The sequence below is a fragment of the Tamandua tetradactyla genome, chromosome 12 (genome assembly GCF_023851605.1).
Source record: "Tamandua tetradactyla isolate mTamTet1 chromosome 12, mTamTet1.pri, whole genome shotgun sequence".
Lineage (NCBI taxonomy): Eukaryota > Metazoa > Chordata > Mammalia > Pilosa > Myrmecophagidae > Tamandua > Tamandua tetradactyla.
The window spans coordinates 55,385,901-55,396,080 of NC_135338.1; the positions used below are offsets into that span (position 1 = coordinate 55,385,901).

The following is a 10,180-nucleotide window of genomic DNA, read 5'->3' on the forward strand; positions in this document are numbered from 1 at the left end:
CAAGTTGAATTCCCAGTCTCACAGTGTCTCTCTGTTAAAGTGAGGACATTGATGGGAAAGAAATGGAGTCCTGAAAATTGGAAGGGGGACAGATGGGCAAACCTTGATGAAGCTTGGGACATTAAACTCTTAAATATTCCTGAACCATCTTTACCAGTAGAAGAAGCCCTTCCACCCCCATGTGAGGAAGTTAACCCTGCTTTGCTTGAGGAACTTATGAAGGTCTTCCCTGAGGTAGTTGCCTGGAAAGACATTGTTGATTATCCTCAGAATTCACCTACCACACATATTGCAGACCTATAATTAGACTCAAGTTCTGGCAGGCCCTGAAAGGGTACAGAGTGTGGTCTAGGAGGAGGTAAACTGCATACCAAAAGAAATTTATACAACCATAAATCTGGGAAATATGTGTGCAAATGTATATTAGCAGATAATGGTAGAAGGAACATAAAGTTGGATCAAACCAAATTTTTATATGGATGCACTAAGCAAATATTATGTATTCAATGCTGTACCTCAAGGGTTTTGAAAATGTTCTACCAGTTTGTTTGTTTGAAACATGAATCAAAAGGTGGGCTATTCTAAATGAAGTTGAAAAGGTAGAACTTTCCTGGTATAAAGTCAATGAAGGGATACAAAGGCTTAGGGAGATTGGAATGTTAGAGTGGTTATCATGTAAGATCTGCTCACCCACCCCAGGAATGTCTGGAGGACTCATCTTTCAGCAGAACTGTGAGGAATACCTTTGTGAGAGGAGCTCCAGCATTCCTGAAGAGCTCTGTGATTGTTATTCTAAGTGGGGTAGAAATTATAGGGGGAATTTCTGCCAGTGAACATGATCCTTAATGCAGTAGAGACAATTGGATCCCAGATTGGCTTGGGCCAAGCGGTGACACTTAATCACCAAACACAAGGTGGGTATAGTTACCAAAGATCCGAGTTAAGACAGTAATCAGAGTAGTCTGACACTCAGAGCCAATCCTATGGCATTAGCTAATTCGTCATGGTGTCCCTAGGAAAGAAATAGAAATGGAAATTCTTTTTTTTTTTCACAATCACACAGTCACATTGTGAAAGCTATATCATTATACAATCATCATCCAAAAACATGGCTACTGGAACACAGCTCTACATTTTCAGGCAGTTCCCTCCAGCCTCTCCATTACATCTTGGATAACAAGGTGATATCTACTTAATGCACAAGAATAACCTCCAGGATAACCTCTCAACTCTGTTTGGAATCTCTCAGCCGTTGACACTTTGTCTCATTTCACTCTTCCCCCGTTTGGTCGAGAAGGTTTTCTCAATCCCTTGATGCTAGGTCTCAGCTCATTCTAGAGTTTTTCTCAATCCCTTCATGCTGAATCTCAGCTCATTCTTTGGGATTGCTGTCCCACGCTGCCAGGAAGATCCACACCCCTGGTAGTCATGTACCACGTAGACAGCGGGAGGGTGGTGAGTCTGCTTGCTGTGTTGGCTGGAGAGAGAGGCCACATCTGAGCAACAAAAGAGGTTCTCTTGGGGGTGACTCTTAGGCTTAATTTTAAGTAGGCTTGACCTATCCCCTGTGGGGTTAAGTTTTATATGAACAAATCCCAAGACTGGGGGCTCAGCCTATAGCTTTGGTTGTTCACACTGTTTGTGAGAATATCAAGAATTCAACTTGGGGAAGTTGAGCCTTCCCCTGTTCTCACCATTCCCCGAAGGGGAATTTGCAAATACTTTTCCACTCACTGATCAAATCGCTCTGGGATTCATCAGGGCATCACCTGGACAAACCAACAAAATCTCATGTCCTATACAAAATTCCATGTACTTAAGGTGTTCAATCAACTATCTACATAAGTTATATTAAGAGATGCACTAGTCAAAGTATAGATTTGTACCAAATAAACATTTTTTGCTTTAGTCTCACACATTAGTTGAACTTTTAAACTATTAAGTACCATCTATTTACAGCACACTGCAGTAATGACACTCTTTTGTTCTTCCTCATGCAAAAACGTTTTTTTAAATTTATACATTTAGTCACTATCATTATACACTCTAGGCATTCCTAGATTACACCTTCTCAATCTTTATCATCTATCTTTCTTTGTGATTTCATTTATGCCCCAGCCCTCCTCCCTCTATCATTCTCATATGCAACTTCATTCAGTGTTTTAACATAATTGTATTACAGTTAGGTAGTATTGTGCTGTCCATTTCTGAGTTTTTATATTCAGTCCTGTTGCACAATCTGTATCCCTTCAGCTCCAATTACCCAATATCTTACCCTATTTCTATCTCCTGATGGTCTCTGTTACCAAGGAAATATTCCAAGTTTATTCACTAATGCCAGTTCATATCAGTGAGACCATACAGTATTTGCCTTTTTGTTTCTGGCTAATCACACTCAGCATAATGTCCTTAAGGTCCATTTATGTTGTTAGACACTTCATAACTTTATTTTTACAGCTGCATAATATTCCGTCTTATGTAAATGTCACAGTTTGTTTAGCCAACTGTCTGTTGATGGACATTTTGGCTGTTTCAATCTCTTGGTAATTGTTAATAATGCTGCTATAAACATTGGTGTGTAAGTGTCCATTTGTGTCCTTGGCCTCGTGTCCTTTGAGTAGAGACAGCATATAGATGGGTCCTGTTTTTAAATCCATTCTGCCAGACTATGTCTTTTGATTGGAGAGTTTAATCCATTAATATTCAGTGTTATTACTGCATGGGTAGTACTTTCTTCTACTATTTTGCCTTCTGGATTTTATATGTCATATCTAATTTTCCTTCTTTTTACCTTTACTCATAGTCTTCCTTTCTACACTCTTCTCCACACCTCTCTCTTCTGTCTTCGTATCTGTCTCTAATGTTCCCTTTAGTATTTCTTGCAGAGCTGGTCTCTTGGTCACAAATTCTCTCAGTGATTTTTTGTCTGAAAATGTTTTAATTTCTCCCTCACTTTTGAAGGACAATTTTGCTGGATATAGAATTCTTGGTTGGCAGTTTTTCTCTTTTAATAATTTAAATATATTATCCCACTTTCTTCTCACCTCCATGGTTTCTGCTGAGAGATCTGCGCATAGTCTTATTGGGCTTCCCTTGTATGTGATGGATTGCTTTTCTCTTGCTGCTTTCAAGATCCTCTCTTTCCCTTTGACCTCTGACATTCTGATTGTTAAATGTCTTGGAGTATGTCTATTTGGATCTGTTCTCTTTGGGGTACGCTGCACTTCTTGGATCTGTAATTTTAAGTCTTTCATAAGAGTTGGGAAATTTTCAGTAATAATTTCCTCCATTGGTTTTTCTCCTTCTTTTCCCTTCTCTTCTCCTTCTGGGACACCTACAACACGTATATTCGTGCGCTTCATATTGTCTTTCAATTCCCTGAGTCCCTGCTCATATTTTTCCATTTTTTTCCTATAGTTTCTGTTTCTTGTTGGATTTCAGATGTTCTGTCCTCCAGTTTTGAAATCCTATGTTCTGTCTCTCGAAATCTACCACTGTAGGTTTCCATTGTTTTTTTCATCTCTTCTCCTGTTTCTTTCATTCCCATAAGTTCTGTGATTTGTTTTTTCAGACTTTCAGTTTCTTCTTTTTGTTCTTTCCTTACCTTCTTTATATCCTTCCTCAATTCATTGATTTGGTTTTTGAAGAGGTTTTCCATGTCTGTTAGTACATTCTGAATTAATTGTTTCAGCTCCTGTATGTCATTTGAATTGTTGGTTTGTTCCTTTGACTGGGCCATATCTTCAATTTTCCTAGTGTGATTTGTTTTTTTTGCTGGCCTCTAGGCATTTAATTACATTAATTGGTTTATTCTGGAGATTTCTTTCACTTCTTTTATCTAGGGTTTTCTTGCTGGATGATTTGTTGTCTATCTGTTCTTTGACATTCCGTTCAGCTTTATCTGGACCTTTAGCTTAAGTTTTGTTTAACAGGAGAATTTTTCAGCTCTTGTTTTCTTGTTTCTTGCCTTGCTTGTGTGGTGCCTTTCCCCCCCACACACTTAGGAGGGTCTACTTAGATATTATAGACCCCAGCCAGATTTTCCCAGACCAAACTGGCCTCCTATCAGGAGGAAAGAGTCACCTGCGTCAGTTTTCCCTGAGGGTGAGACCCAGCAGGTTGAAAGACTTTCCTGTGAAGTCTCTGGACTCTATTTTTCTTATCCTGCCCAGTATGTGGCGCTTGTCTGAATGCAGGTCCCACCAGCTTAAGATGATGCGGTACCTTAAACTTTGGCAGACTCTCCCTGCTGGGGGCGTGGTGGAGACAGAGGAGAGGTTGTAGGCTGGTTTTAATGGCTTCAAATTACCAAGCCCTGGTGTCTGAATTCCTTGATGGAGGGATTCCACCTAGGTGGGGCTTCACCCCTCCCCTGGGGAAGGCACAGGCTCCAGATAAGCCCCCAAAAGAGCTCACTTCTGCCTATGCCTGGGGCAGTTGTAGCCTGAAAAGTCCTGCCGCTGTATCCAGAAACAGTCAAGCCTTTGCAGATACACAGCCACAAAAACCTCTGTTTCCTTCTTTTTTTTCCCCTTTTTTCTGTCAGTCCTGTCCCCTTGGTGCAGGGGCAAAAATGAGCAACCTCTGCTTTGATCAGGTTCACCTAAGCTGGGGGCCTATTTTTAGTAGTCAGAATTTGTTAATTAGTTCCACAATTGGCGTTTGATTGTGCCCAGTCCCTGCTGCTGGTAAAGTCCTATCCTTTCCCCTGTGGGAAGCAGCCTGTGGGGGAGGGGCACTGGTCTCTGCAGCTTTTGGAACTCACGGTTCTGGGGGGTGCTCGCAGCCGGTCCAGCTGGTCCAGACTGGGGTATGCTGTGTGTCCGGTCACTGACTTGGCCCCAGGAGGTGTTCTGTACTGTTTCTGGTTATTTAGTAGTTGTTCTGGAGGATGAACTAGAATGTGCATGTTGTTAAACCACCATCTTGACCCGAAGTCTCACAAATAGAAATTCTTACTTGATTTGTATAAGCACTAGATTTCTAGATCAAGTGAACAAATTTAACTTGGATCACCAAAACAGAGTCATAATCCCTCAATCATTCCCAGAACTGAGTGAATTTATAGACCAGAACTCCTTGAATGAGAGGCAGGCCAAATCTCCTTGGAGAAGGATATCAGTATGCTGCAAAAAATTTATACTGTTAATATTTCTTCCAGTCTTCCCCAAAGGAAATAAAGCATTTACCAGGAGGACCATGCTTTGGGGAAAAAGAAATGACATTTGCATGTCAATGGATGGTAAATAAATCCAACAAAAATTTAGTGGCCTTCCACCTCAGTGAAAGTTCTAGGCATTCAGTGGTTGGACATGCTGAGATATCCCTTCTAAGGTGAAGGAGAAGTTGAATCAACAACCCAAAAAGAGGCACAATGTCTAGTTGGCCTCTTTGGATTTTGAAGGCAATATATTTCTCATTTAGGTGGACTACTCTGGTCCATTTACCAAGTGATTCAAAAGGCTTCTAATCTTGAATGGGGATTGGAACAAAGGAAGGCTCTGCCATGGGTCTAGGCTGCCATGTAAGCTGCTCTCCCAGTTGGGCCATATGATCCAGCAGGCCCAATGGTTCTGGAAGTGTCAGTGGCAGAAGAAGATGCTATTAGGAACCTCCTCTGGTAGATTCTCCTCTATAGGAGAATCACAGAGCAGACTCTTAGGATTCGGAGCAAAGCCCTGCCATCCTTTGCAGATAAATACTGTCCTTTTGTGAAACAACTACTGGGCTTTCACAGAGACTGAATGCTTACCCATGGGCCACCATGTTACTAAGTTACCCATCATGAATAGGATGTTACCTGACCCACAAAGAAACAAAGTTAGGCCTGCACAGCAGCACTCCATCATCAGATTGAAATGAGTTCATCATCTCTCCCAGGAGTTAGTACTGCTCCCCTATGCCTGGCTTCCCTGTTCCCTCCAACCTTTTCTTCCTTCTGTAGCCCTCATTTTTGGCATCTTTCTGAAATTTAAGCTGGTTGGTCATTCTCCTGCTGAAAAATTACAAAGGCTCCCCATTGCTCACAAAGAATGATCCTCATGAACATGATTCGGGGGTTCTCATGACTCAGACCCTGCTGACAGCCCTGACCCAGCCTCAAATCTGATCCTTGAAGTTTCAATTAGTTATGCTGGATGTTTTCCTCCCAGCACACACCAGACCTTCATTTCTCTGCTGGTGTCACGGCAGGGCAAGGCAGGTCATTTCAGTTCCCCAGTGTTTGCTGAGCCCAGCTCTGAGCCCGTCACGGGACTGGGAGCTGGGGACAAAGATATACCTGCCCCAGACCCATCTCTTGTGGCTCCCGGGATCAGGCCATCACTTTTGTCCTTCAGAAATCAGGGCCCAGGTCACCTCCTCCAGGAGATCCCCCCCTTCTGTGCTTCTCCTGTCACTGCCATTATCACACTATAATGGAATCTCTGTCATAGCACAGTGACCTCCACACCTGTCTGTGCGCCTCTCTTGGCCGAGCCCCGGAGTAGAGTAGGCTTGCCAGAAATGTATTTCCTCTCCCTTTCCCTTTCTGTTTCTTCCCGCTGTCTCTGAGAAGATTCCACGCCTCATCCCTTCCTGCTTGCATCCTCCAAAGCGCAGAATGAAAAGCTACCCATGGTGAATACCAGCTACAGCTGTAAATATTTTGCTTATGTGGCCTCATTTAATAGGACAGCCTGGCATCATTTTACAGATGAGGAAATTAAGACCCAGGGAGGAAGAGTAATCTGCCCAGAGTTGGGACTCTGCCATACCATGCTACCTCTCTCTACAAAAAGGAAAAATAATAGTGAAGATGTGCTTTGAAAAGTGCCCAGCAATGTAAAAATTCAGAGTATCAATCCTACGCTGAACGCTCTCTGCACCTTGGCCACTGGGCACTCTCCTGCCCCACCCCCAGGCTTGCGTCCGCCCCTGGGGGCTCCTCCTTGAGCGCTCCACCAGGGTGCTCGCAGTCTCCAACTCTGCGGCCCTGGTGGCTGTTTGAGTCATGACAATGGATGAGAATGGATCTTGGCTACAACTTCGGTGTCAGCTGAACTCAAAATCTCTGTGGGTGATTCACAGGCTCTGGGAAATTATCACCAGTGTTGCTTAACACCTCTGCTTTCTGCCCTAATGTTCAAATGTCTCATTTAAAAAAAAAACCAAACAAGCAAGTTGCGGTCATTTTGTTCTGGAGACGGTCAGGCGTAGGAGGAATAGAGTGTTCACAGGCATTACTCACCGTCCACTGTGGGCTGGGGCTGCTCCCGGGGGACGGGTCCTGCTGTCCTGGAACCTTGCAGGTATACAATAAGCTAGCAGGGACACGGCTGCTGCTATATCTTGTGTGCCAGCTTCTCTGCTAGTTAATGGTTAGGGGGGTGGGGGCAGTGGCCTTCACCATTCGGTGGTCCCCTCCCTCCAACCATTAGCCAATGAGAGGCTTTTCCAAGGATTTTGAGTAAACACAGTCATGCTGCAAATTAACTTACCTCTGTATTCAATTCCTTGAAGTTTTACCTTTTTTAAAATATCAAAATGTGGTTGGAGCTGCGTCAGCATTTACTGTTGTTGTGTGGCAGAGAAGCCACGGGTATTTTAGCACCATGCCCCTGATGCCTGTGATGACCCAGGTGCTTAGCTCAGGCTGAGGATGAGTCAGGCATGGCGCCCCCTCTAAGGGGGCCCTGGTGAGAACGATATAGCTAAGTGCTTCCCCCTGATTGTCTCCTTTAACCTTCACAATGACTCTATGAAGTGGGTTCTGTTATTATCACTCTTCTTTAGATGAGGCAAATGAGGCTCATAGGGGTTAAATGAGCTGTCCTTGAGATTCAAATCCAAGCCCAGCTCTTCCCCACATTCTCATTTATCTGTTTTCTTTGGTTGCGGATGACAGGGATCAAACTCCAGCTGGTGTATCCATAAAATAATATTATTGGGTTTCCTGAATGGAAGTTCTAAAAGCAGACAGAGCTTCAGGACTGACTGGTTCCCGCGGCCCCAAGTTGGTTATGAATGCTCTGTCTTCCTTTTTTTCCTGTCTCTTTCTGAGCTCTGCTTTCTTACTTCATTCTTAAAAGGCTCTCTGCACCAGGGACAAACGGGGCCACTGCCTCTCCAGGCTTGTGATAGCAGTTGAGAGACCTCCTCTTTCTCAGTGTCCATATCAGTTCCCCAAAGTACTCTGGGTGTGATTGTCCAGCTCTGGACAGATCATAGTGTCCAGAAGGTTGTGGCATTACAAACGCCCAGTCAGGGACCCTACCTTCTGCTGGGTTGACTGCACCATTACTTGCATTCAGAGGATGCAGTGGGCTGTATACATAGCAAAATGGTGTAGACCCCACAGCTGGGTCTGGGGTTATGGAGGCACTTCAATTTTGTTCATACCTGCTGGTCTTTTCAAGTTTTCTATTCCTTAGGTCAGTTTTGGAATTTATTTATTTCATCTTTTCAAATTGAATACCATAGAGTTAGTCATCATGCTCCTTTGTTATTACTTATAAATTTCATTTGTGTCAGTGACTATTTTCAATTTTTTTTTTTGTTCTATATTTTATTTGCAAACTTTCTCTCTCTTTTTCCCTTTGATAAATCTTGTCAGGGAGATACGTCTAGCTAACAAATCTTTTCAAAGAACCAGCTTTTGTTTTGTTAATCTTTACTGTTCTTTTGATTTGTATTTCATTGATTCCTGCCCTGATCTTTATTTTTCACCATCCTTTTAAGTTCTTTGGTTTTGCTCTGCTGCTGTTTTCTTGATTTAAATGCTTAGCTTCCTTAAATGTTTTTTAAATGAATTTTTTTCATCTAAATACTGACTTAGCTGTGTCTCACACATTTTTAATATTTACTACTTTGTCATTCCTTTTAAAGTATTTCTTAATGTTGTTTATGATTTCCTTACTAACCCAAGGATAATTTGATAATACACCATTCAGTTTAGTTAGACTTTTAAGCTATTCTTTTGTTATTAGCTTTTATTTTTCCTTCATTATGGTCAGAGAATATCATCCACATGATATTGATCATCTGGAATTATTGAATTTGTTCTTTATAACATATATGATGTATTTTTGTAAATGTTCCATGTTTTCTAAAAAAAAAATAGTGGGTATCATCGGTTTGATACATATGTATTTGTGTTTGTATATATAGTTTGAATTTATTCATTATTTTATTCATTTCTTCAATGTCTATGTTGATTTTTTACCAAACTTTGAGTTTCTCAGTGGAGTATGTTAAAATTTCTATGCATAATTGTTTATTTATTCAGCCTGTCAGTTGTTGCTTGATACACTTTGAAACTGTATGTTAAAAGCATATATAGGGTGGTGTGACTGTGGCTCAGTGGCAGAATTCTCACCTGCCATGTCAGAGACCTGGGTTCGATTCCCGGTGCCTGCCCATGCAAACAAACAAAAATATATACATACATTTTTTAAGTTAGAAAAGTGGTAGCTTTACAGAAAAATCATATAGAAAGCAGAGAGTTTGCATCTAGCCCCCTCCCCCATCCAGTTTTCCTTAATATTAATACTATGCATTAAAATGGTACTTTTGTTACAATTGATGGAAAAATTTTACTGTAATTATATTATTAGCTATAACCCATTGTTTACATTAGGGGTCACTGTGTTTGCTGTACAGTTCTATGGTTTTCAAAATATTTTATTCTGGTAACCTATATATATAAAACCTAAAACTTCCCATTTTAACCACTTTCAGATAATGCAACTCATTGGTATTAATCACTTTCACAATGTTTTGCTACCATCACCACCACCCATTACCAAAACTTTCCCCTACTTTTGATAATTGTATCTTTTTCTTTTGTTCATTTTTCTTGTATCTTTGTTCCATGCAATATATTTTTGTCTTAATTTTGTTTTTATTCGATAGTAAGAATATTTTCTTAACTTTATTTCAGTTCACATCTCTTTCATTTATCATATTTCATTATTCACAACTTGTCTGAGCCTTTTTAGTTTCGAGTGTCTCATGTACACGACATTTTTTTTTAAGGCTGGGATTTAACCTTTATTGAGCTTATCCAACAGAGTGGAAATAATGTCTGTACAAAACCAAATGTTTGTTACTATAACTTCTGCATAACAATTAAAATCCAAACAGCTTATCACAGTCTACTCAATCAAAACCCACTACTTCAGAATCAATAACCTCTTTGAAG

The 10,180-nt window shown here is 41.2% G+C and overlaps 1 protein-coding gene across 2 annotated transcripts in view; it reads right to left on the reverse strand.

Annotated features, from left to right (window-relative positions):
- SERPINA6 (serpin family A member 6) overlaps positions 1–7,367 on the reverse strand; it is a 29,987-nt gene extending 22,620 nt beyond the window's left edge. Inside the window, exons 1-2 of one of the 2 annotated variants that reach the window (XM_077123444.1) lie at positions 7,229–7,367; positions 929–1,012 (exon numbers count right to left, since the gene is read on the reverse strand). The gene's annotated coding sequence lies outside the window, so the exon portion shown is untranslated. The remainder of the gene's footprint in view (positions 1–928; positions 1,013–7,228) is intronic. The other variant, XM_077123443.1, reaches the window with a different exon arrangement.
- Between the last annotated feature and the right edge of the window lie 2,813 nt (positions 7,368–10,180).